Source organism: Mauremys mutica, unplaced genomic scaffold (assembly GCF_020497125.1).
Source record: "Mauremys mutica isolate MM-2020 ecotype Southern unplaced genomic scaffold, ASM2049712v1 Super-Scaffold_100199, whole genome shotgun sequence".
Lineage (NCBI taxonomy): Eukaryota > Metazoa > Chordata > Testudines > Geoemydidae > Mauremys > Mauremys mutica.
In genome coordinates, this window is record NW_025423286.1 from 341,282 (window position 1) to 361,027 (window position 19,746).

A 19,746-nucleotide genomic window follows, 5' to 3' on the forward strand; every position below is an offset into this window, starting at 1 on the left:
ACCCCCAGAGCCCCCCCAGCCCCAGGGAAAGCTGGACACGGGCGAAGGGGAGAGAAAATGGGGCACAGTCGGGGGGGGGGACAGGGAACTTCTCAGGGGCTGGGGGAGGGGGGGTCACCCTGGGGGCTGCTCGTGGCTCTCTAGGGAGAAAGGGGGCAGGGCGGGGGGGGCGGGGGGTCCCCACGGGGGGGGCAGCGGTAAATCCGAGGGGATCTCAGCCCCCCCCTTTCTCTCCCCGCTCCCCGGGGGGGGTCACCGGCTCCCCCCCCGGCCATGTCCGGGCTGCACCGACACTTCCCCCCCCCGGGACCTGGAGGCTGCAGCTCCGAAGCGGGGGCGGAGCCCGGGCCGGGCACGGGGGGGGGGTTAATGAAGGTCTCTCCCGCCGCGATCTGCGCATGCCCAGAGCCCCAGCGGCACAAACCCTTCTCCGGCCGGGAGAGGCTCCAACGACCCCGCACGAGCCAGGCAGAACCGCAGTGCCCCGCGCGCGTTCGCGCTCCGGCTCCGGCTCCGCCTCCCTCGGTGACGTCACTTCCGCTTCAGGGAGAGTCCGGAACTACATCTCCCAGCCTGCCCCGGGAGCGCGTCCGCCCTCTCCTGCCCAGGTGAGGGAGGGGTCAGCAGCTGGGACTGCGCATGCTCCGTGCGAGCCCCGCTGGGGGCGGGAGAATAAAGCTGCTGCTGCCGCTTCCGTGTGAGCCGGTGAGTGAGAGACCCCGGGGGGGGGGCACGTGACTCTGTCCCGGGGAACCTGGGAGAAGCCTCGGAGCCGCCTCGGCCCCGGGAGCCGCAGCAGGATCCGCCCCCCCCCTCCCCCCCGCTGGGATGTCGGGGGGGGGCGTGGAGAAGCCGGAGTTGCGGGGGGGAGAAGGTCGGTGGGACGCGGGGGGGGCGGGGAGTTAATTGGCTCCTGTCCCTGTTGGCGCCTCTCGCCCCCGGTACAGAGTCTCTCCGGTTCTGCCCCGTTTCTCTCTCGGGGTCTCGCTCGGGCTGTAACATCCGGGGAGATTCGCCCCCCCCCCATGATCCGCTCTCTCGGCTCCCCAAAGCATCCAGCAGTGTCCCAACCCCTCTGACAAAGGGTCTCGGTGAGGGGTCGAGTCCCGCAGTGCGAAGCTGCAGCCACCTCTGGGGTGGATCCATGGTGGCACTGGCTAGTGAGGGGCCATGGACCTTTCTTGCCCTCCAGGCCTTCCATGCTCCTGTTCAGGAGGCAGCCCCAGGGCTCCCTCTGCCCGGGTGACTGGCCAGCACTCTCTATCCACTCATCACACACAGTGAGGTAACACTGTTCCTGGGGGGGGAGGGGGGCATGTCTGTGTGGGGCGATTGCAGCTGGAGCTGAAGGGGCGTTGTGGTGGGGGAGGTCTCTGGGTGGCTGGGCAGGGGGTACCCTAGTGAGGTTGGTGGGTTCTGGAGGTTTGGGGTTTCGGGGGTGGTGGTGGTTCTGATGTGCCCAGCCCTGAGGCTTATGGATCCTGGAGGTGGGTATCGCTGGGGGTCTGTTGGCCGCAGAACAGCCGGGGTGGGCATCTCTTGGGGAGGCGGAGCAGGGGGTTAGAGGGAGCCTGGTGCTGTGCCAGGGGCTCTGTCTGGGCTTCCCCCACTGGCTCCTGTTGGGATCCCTGGCACTAGGTCAGGGGATGCCAGGCAAGCAGAGTGAGGGGTCCCACTGCAAAGCATCGGGGTCCCGCTGGGGGGAGGGAGAATGGCATGGCAGATCCTACTGGAGATCAGGTGGGGGAATCCCAGGTGGGCAGTGAGGGACTGAGTTTCCAGTGGGGTGTCCTCTTGGGCGTGGGGGTGTCCCTGGCTGCTGGGGGCTCTTGGTGGGAGGAACCCTCTGGTATTCCCAAGCTGGCAGTCATGGTCTGGTGGGGATTCCCTGGCCGGTGGGGCTTTAATGGGTATCTGGGGGCCCTGGCCAGGGACTCTGGGGGCTGGGTCCCAGGGAATATCTGGTGGGCCCCTGGCTGGGGGGGTGTCTGGGCCCCCAGCTGTGGGCTCTGGGGACTGCTCCTGACCTCGCTCCTTCTCTCTGATCGACTTGTTCCAGAATCCCCCGGCCAGGCCCAGTCACCCTGATAACTTTCTATCCACTTACCAAACACTGTGAGGTGAAATCACAGATTTTGCTTTTCTCCCCTCTTGAAAACTGCAGGAACTTCTGGTTCCCTTGGGAAAATTCGTGCCCCCCCCCCCACGTCCTTGTCCTGGATCTAGGGATGAAGGAGGTGGGAAGAGGGTCAGCACTGCTGCACAATGGTCTCTTCCACAGCGTTCTGGACTCCTTCTTTCTGAAATCTGGTTTCATTGAGACCAATGTTAATCCAGAGTCACTGCATGGAAAGACAAGGAGTGACTCTGGATGCACAGTGGGGCAAATGAAATTCTCCCTGTGAGGAGGGGCTCTCATTAGCTGCTCTCCCCAGAGAGCTAAAGGAGGGATGCTGCTCAAACGCTCTGTCCCTCTCTGCTCAGGACATTGGGGTTCAGCTTCCTGGATCAGACGCTGCAGCCTCCATTGTGATCTGGGAGACCAGGCTTAGCAGCTGCTGCTCCCCCAGCAGGGTTCTGTGCTGGGATGTGACCTTAATTAAAGCTGCTTCTCTGCTTGGCCCAGGGGACGACTTTCTCCAGCTGGTACTAGCCCCCTAGGGTAGCTCTGTTAGTACTAAATTCTGAGCCAGAGTCTCCAGGTAACTGGAAGAAACCAAGGGAAAATGCTGGGGGCTGGCATTAAAATGACTCTACACAAATAGCCCCCCCAGTCATTTCTCCTCCCATTAGCAATTGCAGGAGCAAATCCAGCCATGGGGGAGCAAACAACCCAGGAATGGGACTTTCCTATCAGACGGGTAGGGAGAGGGGACGGGGAAAAGGAGATAGAAAGTGAGATTGAAAGGGGCAATGGGAGAGAAGAGGTTTGAAAGAGATTTCCAGATCTCTAATCTGCCCAGACAGATGTATTACTGCACCCTTGGTAGAGTCACTTTCCTGTGGACAAGATGAGGCTCAGACAGAGGAAAACCCAGTTCTTGACTCCATATCCCTCCTGCTGGGATGTGGCTGCCATGGGGTCAGTGTCTGAGGGAATCATCGAAAGTGACTCGTTTGGTTCTGCTCTTTTCTAGCCTTGTGTTCAGAGACTTAGTTATGGGATGGGGAGAGGGAGAAGGGAGGTTAAAATGTCTCTGTGGGCTTAGCCTGGCAGGAGGGGCAAACCTGCTGGGAGTTGTTTAATAAGTGGCCTAGATTCTGGGAACCATGGTGGAAATGCCCTAATTTTTTAACTGAAAATAACCCACCTACATGGGGCTAGGAAAACTGACCAGATTCATAGCGCTGGAGCCTAACCAGCGGCTGCTGTGAGATATGAAGGGGGCACCCACTAGTCAGGTTTAGGGGAGATTCCCCTCCCTTCATATCCAGCTCCTCACAATGAGGAGGGTGTTGGGCTTCCTACCAGGGAGCTCTCCCTGGACCCTGCTAGGGGCTCCATCTCCTGTATCAGTCTGTGGCTAGTAGGAGTGTGATGGATCTGCTGGGAGAGACAAGGGGCTCTCGCTTCATCCCCTTAACCTGGTGTTTCCAGGATGCTCTGGGTGGGGTGGGGTGAGATTCTGTTGACTGTGATCCACCCAGAGCTTCTGTTTGGCTCCTGTCCCCCACTAACAGTGGGGCTGTGAATGGGGCAGCAGGTATTGAGTGTTGGGCTCTTGCTCTTTCAGGGGCCAGTGACCTTCGAGGAGGTGGCTGCGTATTTCACCAGGGAAGAGGGGGCTCTGCTGGACCCCACTCAGAGAGCCCTCTACAGAGACGTCATGCCGGAGAACTATGAAAATGTGACCTCGCTGGGTAAGGATTCCTGTCCCCTCAGTTCTTGGAAGGGGAAAAGAAGAGAGAAGGTTCACACCAGCCCCACAATGCCACCTCTGCTCTGCTCTGTCCTAGCAGCACCCCAATATGGCAGTGACACACACACTGCCAGAGACCCTCCCCTGTTGCAGAACACTTTGGGAACAGAGCACAGGAGCTGTATCGCACAGTGTCAAATATCTCCTGTTCGCATAAGTAAAACTGGGGGTTAGGTCCAGCATAACCAACAGAAGCTTCCCAGCCCAGACCTTCTCTCAAACCCTGAGTCTTCTTTACCCAGACCCCAATGTGCTTGGGGTGTAACAGGCAGGCTGTAGGAGTCGGAGCTGCTGGTCCAGGGTTACTTATCACACGGACACTCAGTGCATCCTTGACTGCTGGCTGGGGGTATCCAGACAGGGGAGCTCCAGCTGCAGAACACTGAATCTCACCCAGGATTACAGATGACACAACTCCTCACTGCTCTGGATCGCACCCCAGCATGTGAAAATGGCCTAGGTTGGTAGTGAAACTTCCTGAGACATGGAGAGTCTTGCTCCCCTATCACTGTGTGTAATAGCCACAATCTCTCTTCTCTTCTGGCTCTATTCCTTAAGTCACATGACCTGATTCTTATTTTTCACATTCTGCTTTTCCAGACTAATTAGAGCCCTTGCTCCTGAATTATAGCTTCTAATTTCCCAGTGTTCTCCACACCCAGGGATTTTCCTACTCCCTCCCATTACCCTGGACTCACTAGATTCCCTGGTAGATAAGAACGGCTATACTGGGTCAGACCAAAAGTCCCTCTAGCCCAGTACCCTGTCTTCTGACAGTGGCCAATGCCAGGTGTCCCGGGAGAATGAACAGAACAGGGAATCATCAAATGATGAATCTCCTGTCACTCATTCCCAGCTTATGGCAAACAGAGGCTAGGGACACCATCCCTGCCTATCCTAGCTAATAGCCATTGATGGACCTGTCCTCCATGAATTTATCTTATTATTATTATTATTATTATTATTTATTTCTTGAACCGTGTTATAGTCTTGGCCTTCACAACATCCTTTGTTAAAGAATTACAGAGGTTGACTGTGCGTTGTGAGAAGAAATAATTCATTTTGTTTGTGTTATACCTGCTGCCTGTTAGTTTCATTTGGTGATTCCTAGTCCTTGTGTTATGAGAAGGAGTAAATAACACTTCCTTATTTACTTTCTCCACACCAGTCATGATTTTATAGACCTCTCTCATACTCCCCTTCATCTCTTTTCCAAGCTGAAAAGTCCCAGACTTTTCAATCTCCCCACATACAGAAGCTGTTCCATACCCCTAATCATTTTTTTGCCCTTTTCTGAATCTTTTCTAATTCCAATATATCTTTTTTGAGATGGAGTGACCCCATCTGCATGCAGTATTCAAGATGTGGGTGTACCATGGATTTATATAAAGGCAATATATTTTCTGTCTTAGTACCTTTCTTAATGATTCCCAACAGTCTGGGGGTTTTTTTTATTTGTTTGTTTTGTTTTTTTGACTCCCTCTGTGCCTTGAGTGGATGTTTTCAGAGAACTATGCACAATTACTTCAAGATCCCTCTCTTGAGTGGAAACAGCTAATTTAGACCCCATCATTTTATAAGTGTAGTTGGGATTATGCTTTTCAGTGGGCTGCACTATGTGCTATCCTGACATCTAGTACTGCTGAGATCCTGAATTCAGTGATATCCCTGCCCTTCCTGTTCCCTTTCTCCACTGAACCCCACCAGCCCATGGTTACTGTTCCCAGCTTCCCCAGGACTCTCTCATTGTCTCTGGACCTGTCTGTCAGCAAGAAGCAGAGCCAGGGAGACTTGCCCTTTCTCTGGAGACTTCGATTTCTGGGACATGGATTTACTTTCTATGTGTTTTAGGAGACTTTGAAATTGAGTGTCTGTGACATTAACCACAGTGCAATCTGGAGTGTTGAACAGCTGTGTCCCCTCAGTTCCCCAGGCTGGGGTGCCTTTTACACTGTTTTACTGTGAGAGCAGCCACTCCTGGGCAGGTAACACACAGTCTCCAGCATGTAACTCGCTCCCAGCTACACAGTATTGAGTGCTGCTAGTCAGTGACTCACAAATTACAGTGCAGCACAGGAGAACCCCAGAAAATTCTCTGGTCCCAGACTTCCCCCAGAAATGTGCATCTTGCACTGTCCAGCACACTACTGAACAGTGCAAGCTCATATGAAGTCTGTTATTTCATCAGTGGAAAATGACGTACACCAGCCTTGTTATCCCAATTGGCGTTTCCAACACACTTTAATCCAACCACACTGGTTAGATAAACAATAAACCAAGATTGTTAACTACCGGGAAAAAGATGATTTCAAGTAACTAAGGTAATGAGGCATAAAAGTCAGAATTGGTTACAAAAGAAATACAAGATAAAAACTAGTGTCTAAGTTAACAAGCTTAAAAACGGCTAGAAAGCAAATGTTTCTCACCAGCTGCTGAGACAGGCTGGTTTTCCTTTCAGCCAGGACTCCCCCTAACCCGCCCCTGCTGTCCAATTTCAGCTCTTCAGGAGTTATCATGAGCAGAGGGAAAGGAGAGAGAGAGAGAGAGTCTCAAGCATTTTCCTCACCTTTTTGTAATTCAGTCCTTTATTAGAAACAACTTCAGTCTCAGCTGAGGCATGGTGCCAGGCTGTCTGTTGAAGATACGAGCTTCAAGTGGTCCCTGTGATGGAATGTAAATGTTGTCTTCACACCTTCCCCTGCCAGAGAATGGCCATTTGACCAGCTATTTGCCTTGCTGTCTCTGAGGAACTGGTCTGTGGGTGTTCCCCAGAATTGTAACTTTTTCAGTAGTAATATACAGTAAAATCTCATAATTTACATACAATGTTGCTATACATTTTAACAGGAGGATAATATTCAGTAGATTGTGTTTTCAAATGATACCTCACAAGCCATACTATGTACAAAATTGGTCATAATTGTTTAGAAGAGTGGACATAGGGGGTACAGACTGACACGGTGTCTGCTTCTGAGGGATTGAAATATCCACATATCTGCTGGGACCACACACAAAGTGTTTGGCATCTTCAATGACCTGGGTAGCTGGCCCTGGGAATTCATTGTTTTACTAAGTGTGACACTGTATGGAATTGTGAGATACTTTGTATTACTATTTTATTAATAAAATTATTGCAATGATTCATGCTAGATATGCCCTGTAAGGTGTCAGTGAAAATGTTATGATTTTCCAAGTATGATCATTTTGTTTCTATATTTGTATCACCTTTGTATTGTGAGTTATAGATATATAGGGTACATCTGAATTTCCAGACTTGTGCAGCGTTTCTGGGTGACACCCCTAGACATATTGGCATCAGCACTGCCTAGCCTGTTTAATGGCCCATCCAGGGTCATCAGCTGTACAATGAACCCATGGAAAGAACTAAGGGGATATACCTATTGAGTCAGCAAGACATGCAGGGGTGTGCTTGGCTCACGGCGTGTGGGGGAGTCAGGGCCCTTCACCCTTACTTCCTGCGATTCACCGGGACTCTCAGCCAGCCAGTAAAGGGGGAGGTTTATTAGCCGACAGGAACACAGTCCCAAACAGAGCTTGTAGGTACAACCAGGACCCCTCAGTCAGGTTAATGGGGGGGGGGAGGGAGGGGCGGGGGGGAGGAGGAGGGCAAAGCGCTTAGACCCCAGCCTTCGGCTTCCCGCTGCTTCCCCAGACTGCTCCAAACTGAAAACCCCGTCCAGCAGTCCCACCCAGCCTTCCCCCGGCTCCTCCTCCAGCCTTTGTCCAGATTCCTGGGCAAAGGTGTCACCTGGCCCCAACCCCCCTCCTGGCTCAGGTTACAGACTGAGGTATCATCCCTCAAGTGAAGTCACCCCCTGCTATCCCATCCCCAGTGCAGACAGTCCCAGTAAAACTCCCCTCCAACATTCCCAGATCAATCTGCCACACCCTATTGTGTCATGTCTCTCCCCCCTTCGAGACTGAACTGAGTGGGGTCACTCTGACCAGTGACCTGGGGAAGTTCAGTGCCACCTCTCTGGGACAACACATCCACTGTCATGTTGGCACTCCCCTTCCTATGGACCATGTCCGTATCATAATCTTGCAGGAGCAGGCTCCACCTCAGGAGCTCAACATTGGCTCCTTTCATCTGGTGTAGCCAGGTCAGGAGAGAGTGGTCTGTGTACACGGTGAAGTGTCACCCAAATAGATATGGCTCCAGTTTCTTAAGGGCCCACACCACGGCCAGGCATTCCTTCTCGATGGCCATTTAGTGTTGCTCCAGGGGTAGGAATTTCTTGCTCAGGTGCACAGTGGGGTACATCTCCCCCTTTTCATCATCCTGCATTAACACTGCCCCCAGTCCCATGTCTGAGGCATTGGTGAACACCATACAGGGCTTGTCAAAGTCTGAGTTTGCCAGAACTGGGCCACTGAGCAGAGCCTCCTTCAGCGCACAGAGAGCCATCTGGCACTCCTTGGTCCAGACCACTTTGTCTGGCTTCCCCTTCTTGCATAGCTCAGTGATGGTGGCAGCTATGTCTGCTGGGGTCACGGTGCCCTCAGTATTTGCTGGGCTCCTCCCAGCCCTTTCCCTAGGAATAGGTAGGAGGGGTCCTGGGATGTCCTCGGCAGCCATCTGACCACTCCCAGATGGGACAGATACTGGTGCCTGCCCTTCATCTGCGGGCTGCTTCCCTCAGAGACAGGGACAGGCTCTTCCGACCGATCCTCCTCCTCCAGGTGGGCAATCGGCTGTTCTTTGGTGAGCTTCCCAATGCACAGCCACCTTTGCCTGCACAGCTCGACTTGGTCGCTCTTAAGGCGCTTCTTATACATCTTCCCACTGACCATTCACAGGCCTGTGTGCTCTCAGCTCCCCATGGTTTCCAGAAGGAACCCCTAGTGTGCCAGCCCTTTTCCTGGTCACCACCTCTCTTCCAGGGTCAAGCCACAGATGACTCCGCCCCGAGCCTGCTCACCACAATCCCCAGGGGGACCCCATTACTGCAACAGTCCTTCTCGCTGGTCACACACTCCCAGGGGTTAAGCATAGCTCCTCCGCCCACCAAAACCGCTCCTCTCTGAATCTTCAGCACACCGGTCCCCATCAATCCCCCTTCGTTTTACTACTCACCAGTCACTTACTGCGGGAAGCGCCATCCACGGGGTGCAGTACATCCCACCACTACCACCAGTTGTCACGGAGTATGGGGGAGTCAGAGCCCTGCACCCTCACTTCCTTTCATTCACCGTGACTCTCAGCCAGACAGTAAACCAGAAGGTTTATTAGATGACAGGAACACAGTCCCAAACAGAGCTTGTAGGTACAGCCAGGACCCCTCAGTCAGGTCCCTTGGGGGTGGGGGGGAGGCAGGGAGTTTAGACCCCAGCCTTGGGGTTCCCTCTGCTTCCTCAGACTGCTCCAAACTGAAAACCCCCTCCAGCAATCTCACCCAGCCTTCCCCCGGCTCCTCCTCCAGCCTTTGTCCAGATTCCTGCCCCAACCCCCATCCTGGCTCAGGTTACAGGCTCAGGTATCATCCCTCAAGTGAAGTCATCCCCTGCTATCCCATCCCTAATGCAGACAGTCCCAGTAAAACTCCCCTGCGACATTCCCAGGTCAAACTGCCCCCTTCCTTACTGTGTCACAGCCTGTGTACTGTGAACTCCAAGGCTTTTCCATGCCATGTGCTGTGAAGCTTGTGTTTGGGATACAAGAAGTAGAAGCTACAAGGCCAAAGGAATATAAAGGACAGCTGCATCATCTCCATTTTGTCTTCAAACCCTCTGGAGCAACTTTTCTACAAATGGAAGCCTTGAACATAAGAACAGGTGTACCGGGTCAGACCAAAGGTCCATCTAGCCCAGTATGTGTCTACCGACAGTGGCCAATGCCAGATGCCCCAGAGGGAGTGAACCTAACAGGCAATGATCAAGTGATCTCTCTCCTGCCATCCATCTCCATCCTCTGACGAATAGAGGCTAGGGACACCATTCTTACCCATCCTAGCTAATAGCCATTTATGGACTTAGCCACCATGAATTTATCCAGTCCCCTTTTAAACATTGTTATAGTCCTAGCCTTCACAACCTCCTCAGGTAAGGAGTTCCACAAGTTGACTGTGCGCTGCGTGAAGAAGAACTTCCTTTTATTTGTTTTAAACCTGCTGCCTATTAATTTCATTTGGTGACCCCTAGTTCTTGTATTATGGGAATAAGTAAATAACTTTTCCTTATCCACTTTCTCAACATCACTCATGATTTTATATACCGCTATCATATCCCCCGTTAGTCTCCTCTTTTCCAAGCTGAAGAGCCCTAGCCTCTTTAATCTTTTCTCATATGGGACCCTCTCCAAACCCCTAATCATGTTAGTTGCCCTTTTCTGAACCTTTTCTAGTGCTAGAATATCTTTTTGAGGTGAGGAGACCACATCTGTACACAGTATTCAAGATGTGAGTGTACCATGGAGTTATATAAGGGCAATAATATATTCTCAGTCTTATTCTCTATCCCCTTTTTAATGATTCCTAACATCCTGCGTGGACATCTTCAGAGAACTATCCACAATGACTCCAAGATCTTTTTCCTGACTCGTTGTAGCTAAATTAGCCCCCATCATATTGTATGTATAGTTGGGGTTATTTTTTCCAATGTGCATTACAGAACAAAGGACTGAATGACCCATCCAAACTGTGGATATGTTCCAGATGGACTTTCAAGCCAGCAACTCACCAATACTGCTAAGAACCTGATATATAGATTTCGGAATGTATCTGACTCCTTTCCCATTTAACAACTCCCTTTTTTTCTTTCTTTTATAATAAATCTTTAATTTAGATGCTAAAGGACTGGCAGAGAACATGGTATTTTGTGTAAGATCCAAACCTATACTAACCTGGTGATGTGGCTGACCCTTTGGGGTCAGAAGAACTCTTTGTCTATGCACGCAGAGTTTTTAAATAACCTCTCACTGTACTGGACCTAGGTGCTGATTGGGAGTCAGAGAAGTGCAATGCAATAAAGGGGGCTGGGTGATTTCTTTTTTCAGCTTCTCGATAACCAGTGTGGGTGATCAGAAGCACAGTTTGTGACTGGTCAGTGAGTTTAACTTCAGCGTTAACCACCAGTTTTAGGAGCATCTCCCTTTTTGAGCCTGCCCTGACCCTGGCATTTTCAGTGAGGACTGTCCCAGGCACAGCAGCTCACACTAAGCACTGAAGTTAAATTAATAGATTTATTTTTATGACAAAGTTATGAAATCAAGTGAACTCCTTTATTTTCTTTCATCTGAGCAGGGTTTCCAGTTTCCCAACCTGATGTGATCTCCCAGCTGGAACAACGGGAAGAGCCATGAGTCACAGACCTCCAGGGTTCAGAGGAAAGAAAGATCCTGAGAGTTCCCTGCACAGATGAGGAAACATTAAACCAACTCAGAATCTGTAAGTGCCTGAAGGAAACATCTGGGAACCCCTACAAAGACCTTGGGAGCTCTGTCGGTTCATTATTGTCCCTAGCAGGGGTCATATCCTCAGGGTAATTAGCTCATGGTCTCCTGTAGATCAGGCCTGCACAACATGCGGCCCACGTGGGCTCACTGTGCGGCCCGCGGGGGGTGAGTAGTTGTGTGGGCAGGCAGTTGCGGGTCGGGGGGGTGGGGTGCAGGTGAGCCAGTAGCGGGGGAGGCAGGCTAAGGAGGCGAGCTGCGAGTTGGTGGCTGACCTGTTCTACTGATCTGGTCTGACTCCCATCCCCTCTCCAAGGGTTGCAGCTGTCTGGCGGTGCTGCCTTCCACGCCTTCCTCATTCATTCAACAGGGCAATTGATTACAAAGTTGGGGGAAGAGCTCATTCTACTTCTAGCAAAAAGACATTTTTCTTTTACCTTAATTATACTACCTTAGGGGCCCGCTATAACATATTACCAAGGTTCAATACTCCTGTTTCGGTGGGGCAGCGCTGGGGAAGGAGGGTTTGTTTCTGCAGGGCGGGCGGTGCTGGGGAGGGGGAGTATTTCGGGGGGCTGGGCGGCGCTGGGGGGATGTTGTGTTTTGGGGGGCTTGGTGCTGGAGGGGAGTCAGCGGGGCCGGGGGGGTTTGGCCCTCAGCTGTTTTCTTTGGAGTAATATGGCCCTCGCTGCTTTACGAGTGGTGCAGGCCTGCTGTAGATCCTAGTAGACACCAGGCAGTAGCTTCTTCCCTTCCCCCTGCGAATTTGGATGGGATGTGAAGGCCAAATTGATCCCCTCCTCTCTCTTACTTGAGTTATGCTTAAGCACATAGGATCTTTTTCAGGGGAAAAGGCAATACACTGCGTTTATTGAAGATACAGCAATTAGCATATGCATTCAATTACGCCACACACATACATTGCCCTGCCGGTCGATGTTACAGTTACCAGTCCAGAGTCCAGATCAATCTTGTGGCCAGCTAGGTTGATCACATGTAGGAGGAGCTGGGTTCTGTTGGCTGCAACATGATTCTCTGGGGAAGTCTTGGTAGGATGAACCCAAAGTTTCATGGCAAGGCACCCTGTTTCTATAGGGATTTTCCTTCATTGTGACCAATGAGTTTTGCACCGTCATGCTGTAATTAATTGTTGTTTGACGAGTGTTTGTTTTCTTAAATTGTCCTTCTCATCCTTTATCTTGTTCTTTCATCAAGTCCCTCAGGCACTTCTCCCAGGCTGGTTTTGATCAGAGCTGTCTGGTCCCCATTGATAGGTGCCTGTCTCATCTTTAGAATCATCAGTCTGTCTCCTTTGACATTTCAGTAGAAGTGTGCTGCAGCCTCCTGGTGCCCTTGCATCTGTCTTCGGTTCCTCCCTTGTACATTTGGTTCAGTGATGGCCTTCACACTTATCTCTTCATACCTACATTTTTCATTCACACACAAAACAATTAATTTACACACAACATTTTGAACAGGAACATCAAATTGCAATGCAAAAGAAAACAACCATGGCATTCTTTTACTTATTTTAAAATGCTAAACCTACAACAAATTGGTGACCCGCAAAGGTCTGTTACTGCCTTGAAATCAGTCCAGACACGGATCCTGACTGATGTACCTCTACCCATTGGCCCATTAGGCCATTCCTTTCTGTTATTCAAAAAGGGTGGCTGACGAATATGATCAAATCCTAAACCAATACATTTAATACATGCTACATAATTATTCTGTATCCTTCATTCTAAATTATATAAAATACAAACATAAAATCCCACCACTACATTTGGGGGAAGAATTTGGGGGAGTTCAGTTCCTGATTTTTATTTGACCTCTCTCCAGCACTTGTATTGGTTTGGCCTTCACCTTTCCATCCCTGTCTGAGGTTTCTGTCTCTATCACAGCAGGTGACGCAATGGTACGTGAGAAAGAGGAGCAGAATTATCAGCAGGGAAATGTTGAGCAAGTGGATAAACACAGAGAATTATCGCAGAGATAGAAAAGGAATGTGTCCTGGAATCATGAGCCGGGAAACTCCAGTGAGATTCAGCACAGACCAGAAAGAGAGCAGGGAAACCAGCCAGGGAAGAAAGCGGGTAAATTTATTTCCTGTTGGGGAACAGAGAAGGGCCTCAAGGAAACCACAACCCAGCAGGAAATCCTCATGGGAAAGAGAAAAAATACATGCACTGAATGTGGGAAAAACTTCATTCACAGATCAAGCCTTTCTGTTCATCTGAGAATCCACACAGGGGAGAGGCCCTACGAATGCAGTGAGTGTGGGAAATGCTTCACTAGCAGCTCATACCTTTCTAAACATCAGAGAATCCACACAGATGACAGGCCCTACAAATGCAGAGAGTGTGGGAAAAGATTCACTCGCAGATCAGGCCTTTTTCAACATCAGCGAATCCACACAGGGGAGAGGCCCTATGAATGCAGTGAGTGTGGGAAAACCTTCAATCGCAGCTCGCATCTTATTAGTCATCAGCGAATCCACACAGGAGAGAGGCCCCATGGATGCAGCGAGTGTGGGAAAAACTTCAATCACAGATCAGCCCTTTCTGTTCATCAGAAAATCCACACAGGGGAGAGGCCCTATGAATGCAGTGAGTGTGGGGAAAGCTTCACTCAAAGATCAAGCCTTTCTCACCATCAAAAAATTCACACAGGAGAGAGGCCCTATGAATGTGGTGAGTGTGGAAAATGCTTCACTAGTAGCTCAACCCTTTCTATTCATCAGAGAATCCACACAGGGGAGAGGCCCTACGAATGCAGTGAGTGTGGGGAAAGCTTCACTTTCAGATCAGGACTTTTTCACCATCAGAGACTCCACACAGGGGAGAGGCCCTATGAATGCTGTGAGTGTGGGAAAACCTTCAATCGCAGCTCCCACCTTATTAGTCATCAGAAAATCCACACAGGAGAGAGGCCCTATAAATGCAGTGAGTGTGGGAAAAACTTCATTCACAGATCAGCTCTTTCTGTTCATCAGAGAATCCACACAGGGGAGAGACCCTATAAATGCAGTGAGTGTGGGAAAACCTTCAGTCAGTGTTCAAGCCTTATTAGTCATCAGAGAATCCACACAGGAGAGAGGCCCTATGAATGCAGTGACTGTGGAAAAAGCTTCACTCGCAGATCAGCCCTCTGTGAACATCAGAGACTCCACACAGGGGAGAGGCCCTACGAATGCAGTGACTGCGGAAAAAGTTTCACTCAAAGATCAGCCCTTTCTGTTCATCAGAGAATCCACACAGGTGAGAGGCCCTATGAATGCAGTGAGTGCGGAAAATGCTTCACTAGCCACTCAGACCTTTCTAAACATCAGCGAATCCACACACGGGAGAGGCCCTATGAATGCAGTGAGTGTGGGAAAATCTTCTCTTGGCACTCAGCCCATGTTAGCCATCAGAGAATCTGCAAGGGAGATCAATGCCATAAAAACCTCTAGAGCAGGGGTTGGCAACCTTTCAGAAGTGGTGTGCCGAGTCTTCATTTATTCACTCTAATTAAGGTTTCGCATGCCGGTAATACATTTTGATGTTTTTTAGAAGGTCTCTCTCTACAAGTCTATATATTATATAACTAAACTATTGTTGTATTGTAAAATAAACAAGTTTTTCAAAATGTTTAAGAGGCTTCATTTAAAATTAAATTAACATGTTGATCTGACGCCACCGGCCCGCTCAACCTGCTGCTGGTCTGGGGTTCTGTTCACCTAGGCTGGCAGTGGGCTGAGCGGGGCCTGCGGCCAGGACCCCAGCTGGGAAGAGTCTGGAAGCCGGGACCCCAGACCGGCAGCAGGCTGTGCGGCTCAGCCCACTGCCGCTCAGGGGTTCCATCCGCTGGCTCCTGCCAGCCGGGATCCCGGCTGCCGGACCTGCTCAGCCTGCTGCTGGTGTGGAGTCCCGGCCCTGCCCACATATAGTGGGTACCCTGGTTCTGGCCCATTCTCTTACCCTCTCTGCACTGAGCTGAGGGTGAGAGTGGACCGAGCACAGGGCTGGGGGTGAAGGGTCTGGCCAGGAGCTAGAATGATGGAGGGGGCTCAGGGTTGGGGCAGGAGGTTTGGGTGTGGGGGCACTTACCTGGGGAGCTCCCATTTGGCATGAGGGGTGCAGGTGGGAATGTGTGCGGAGGGGTGCAGGAGCTCCTGTTTGGTGCTCAGGGTGAGGATGTGCGGGGTGCATGGGATGTGGGGAGGCTGGGGATGTGTGGGGTTGCCAGAGTCAAGGCTGGGGTCGTGGCGGGGTGAAGGAGTCAACAGGGGGCTGGGTGGTACAGGGCTCAGGGCAGGGGCCTGGGCGGGGTGTGGAGGGGGTTAGGGCTCCAGGCAGAAGGCTGGGTGACTGCCCCCCCAAACCCCATCCTCCCTGCTCCTTGTCCCTACTACCCCCTCCTGGGACCCCACTTCCTATCTAAGCCTCCCTGCCCCATGTTCCCTGACTGCCCCCCTAGGACCCTACCCCCTACCTGTCCCCTGACTGCCCCAACCCTTATCCACACCCAGACAGAACACCCCAGACTCCCATGCCTATCCAACCGCTCCCCGCCCCCTGACAGGACCCCCAGAACTCTGGACCCATACAACCCCCCCAGCTCCTTGTTCTCTGACACACCCCCCAGAACCCCCCCCCCCCCCGCCCTAACTGTGCTCCCAGGACCCTCCTTGCTCCCTGTTCCCTGACTGCCCTGTCTCCTATCCTTCCCCCACCCCCTAACAGACCCCGGGACTCCCATGCCCCATCCACCCCCCCTGCTCCCTGACTGCCCCCTCCAGAGACCCCCACCCCAACCACTCCCCATCCAACCCACCCTGCTTCCTGTCCCCTACACTATAGAAACCAGCTGCTATCAATTTTGGGGCCCTTTTCTAAGGCTTTCTCAGTAGCCGCTAAACCAGCTGATTTGCCTTTGAAGAACAGGGAAACAAAGGGCACCAAGAACTTATGTTTTTTGGATGAGCCAAGAAAATGGAGTAGCATTGTCCCCCTTGGGTAGCCCCTGTTCAATTCCAGGTCAGAAAGCAAAACTCTTCTGCAAGAATATCCAAAAAATATTGTGTTTCACTTCACTTCATAAGTACAGTTGTGTGGCAATTCAATGATGACTCTAAAGTTTCATAAAAGCAAAGAACATTAAACAAAATAGTGTGGGAAATATGGATGTTTCTGAGAAAATGGCTTGGAATGAAGGAAGACAAAAATTGATGGGTCGAGAGAACAGGCCCTGTTTCCCCCTGGTTTGGAGCTTCTCTCACAACTACTGGAATAGCAAAGCTAAGCAAATGGGGTTCTATTGTTGCACAGGAGATTCAAGTGAGGCTATTTTCTCCAGATAGAATTAAATGGTCATGTCAGGAGTGGGATTTGAAACCACATCTCTATGCAGAGACCAGAACACCCAAGAGATAGGGAAAAAAGAGTCTTAAAACTGGCACTTTAGACCAGTCCACCATCCTCCTGCTACAAAAAACATGACTTATCAACCCTAGTTTTCATTAATAATTGATGAACTCTTTAGGGAGGTCGAGATGGCACATCTCTTTCAACTCCTAGAGACCTTCTACAGCACAGCTGAATTTTAGACACACTCACCCGGACCTAAAGTTACACATTTCCTGGAGCTCCATGAGTTCTGTGGTGTTGTAATCTCCCTGCTCGCATTTTAAGTGAACAAAAGATGGGTGCTGGCATTCTGAGACAGTAATGGTGAACCTCAAAATCCTGCCCCGGGGGCCAGACAGTTAAGCAACCAGCACCCACAACCTCTACCATGATAGCATCCTGTCTAGGAACAACTCACTGATCAACAGCTGGGGTGTGAAATCCTCATTTCTGTGTTGTTCTATCACTGTAGTCCCCACTTTCCTATTGCTTGTCTGTATAATCTCTGTCTGGTGCTGTGATTCTTTCTATCTGCTGTATAATTAATTTGTTGAGTGTAAACCAATTAAGGTGGTGGGCTATAATTGGTTAGATAATCATGTTACACTATGTTAGGATTGGTTAGTTACATTTCAGTAAAATGATTGGTTAGGGTATAGCTAAGCAGAACTCCAGTTTTACTATATAGTCTGCAGTCAGTCAGGAAGTAAGGAGGGGGAGGGGAAGGGGAATTATGTTTTGCTAAGGGGGGGAAATAGGAACAGGGAATGGGAACAGGGACACAGGCAAGGCTCTGTGGTGTCAGAGCTGGGAAGGGGGACACTGAGGAAGGAAATTGGAATCATTGCTTGCTGGAAGTTTTCCCCAATAAACATTGAATTGTTTGCACCTTTGTGCTTTGTGCATTGCTGCTCTCTGGTCATGCGAGAAGGACCAGGGAATGGGAGGGTGATGGAATAAACCCTCTAACAAGTATGTCTTTCAGGGTGTGAAAAAACCCAGAACCAGTATAATTAAGCTGACCTAAGCCATGGTTAGATAGTGCTAAATGAAAGGAAAGATTGTTCTGTGAATGTAGCTATTACAGGGATGGAAAACCCCTCCCCTCACTGTAGCAATGGTCTTCTCCACAGTGCTATAGCAGTATTTTAAGTGTAGACAGCCTCAGAGCAAGACCAGATCTGGCTCCAGTTTGGCTCTGTGGATGCTCAGGCACTAAGACAACAGTAATGACAATATACTAATGCATCTCTAGCTGGCAGGATTTGAACCTGCGTGGAGAGACCCCAGTCAATTTCTAGTCCATTGCATTAACCAGGGGTAGTTGATTATTTTATCAAGAGCCAAATTTCTTGGTCAAGGTCTAGTCAATGTCTAGACACCAGAGAAAATAATAATAAGTATATAGAAAGATTTTGCAGTCACTATGGGCATAACTATGACAATTGTTTCGTGTTTCACTCTATATATTTGGCACCACTGCCTTTCCCTTTAGTCTTGTAGTTTACCAAGGGTAAAACTAAATATCTCTTCAGATACCAGGGAGTGTTTATGTTCATTCCTGCTAGCTACACAGGGGTTTGATATAGCTGCTTTCAATCCTCCAGCTCTGCTGGGACAAGTAACATTTCAGGCTGTCACTGAACTGAAGAAGGGAGATCATTTTTTGACAGGTTACACCTCCTCTTAAAGGTGTTTGTGTGGCTGGCAGCCCTGGTACCAGGTGTCTCCTGAGGGAAGAAAGTTTCTGTGCAAAATACTAAAACTTTTGACAGAGAGGAGGGAAAGGCCATGGCCACATGATGGGGCCAGTATGTACCACAACATGGTTCTTTTATGTGGGATGACTCTGAACACTGACTGATCTCCACTCCCTTGGATTTGAAAAGATGTTTAGTTTTGCACTTGGGAACCTGTAAGGCTGAAGCAATGTTATGGATGGTGACACTACGACTGAAGGGTTATTTAATGTTGTAAAAATTGTTAAAAACACTTAGCTTCAACTGGAACTGCCTGTTATTAAAGGCTGGTTTCCCCACGTCAGTTCCATAAGCTCTGCTAGAAACACCCTGGGTTCTCTCCTGCCTTGGTGGGAACTGGAGGGAATCGTCCCCTGCTGCCCTTGGCTCCAGGCTGGTTTTTCTGGGGAGGGGGCGTGGAATTGATTTGTTTGCTGTTAAGAAGGGAGCCAGGCCAGTTCTCAGGGAACGAGAACTCCCAGCATCTTCCCAGCCCAGCCCAGGCTGCTGCCCTGTCCCAGCCTCTGTTCCCCTGGGGCCCTGTGTGTTTGACTCTAGAGCAGGCCTGGAGCAGCAGCTGAGGCAGAGGACAGCCTGGGCTGGGCAGATGCTAGGAGCAGAGCACCAGAGGCCTCTACTGGCTCCCTCCTCAGCAGCAAAAAAATCAGTCCCCACCCGCACCCCGGGACAGCAGCCTGGCACCAAGGGCAGTGCCCAGTGGGGGTTTCTCTTTTTCCTATTCCTGGGGTGAGCAGGGACCTGGGGGTGTTTCTAGCAGAGCAGTTGGAACTGAATTGGGGAACCAGCTTTTAATAACAGGCAGCTCAAGTTCAGACTAATTTTGTTACAATTTTCTTTATAATGTAAAATAATTCAAAAGTAAACAGGCAGGAATGATTGGAACTCTTTTCTCCCGGGCATAGAAAGAAACGGCTTTTTGGCTTTTCATGATACGGGAGTCAGGTTCGTTCACTGTTCAGAAGCCTGTTGTGTTTCATTTCTTAGGTTCTGCTGCCATCGTGTGACCATTTGCTTCCCCGCCTTTCTGTCCAAAGCGCAGAGCCCAGTCCCTCCAGGGAGAGAAGGACGTCTTTCTTCTTTCCTTCCTCAACAGCCCCCTTCCCTGGAGAGCCCTTTGCTGGGGTCTGGGTGGGGAACAGCCATTTCTGAGGATTAATTTCACACCATATTTGGTGTTGATATATAGATTTTACAGCCAGACTAGATCACTAGGTACCTCTGCTCTGACCTGATTCAGAACAGCGTCCAGAGAATTTTATCCAGTG

General features: G+C 50.6%; 1 long non-coding RNA gene across 1 annotated transcript; it reads left to right on the forward strand.

Moving 5' to 3' along the window:
• Positions 1-3,800: 3,800 nt before the first annotated feature.
• Positions 3,801-13,494, forward strand: LOC123359912. Its single transcript, XR_006575935.1, has 3 exons — positions 3,801-3,861; positions 11,183-11,326; positions 13,236-13,494. It is a non-coding gene; the product is annotated as an uncharacterized LOC123359912 (long non-coding RNA).
• Positions 13,495-19,746: the final 6,252 nt, after the last annotated feature.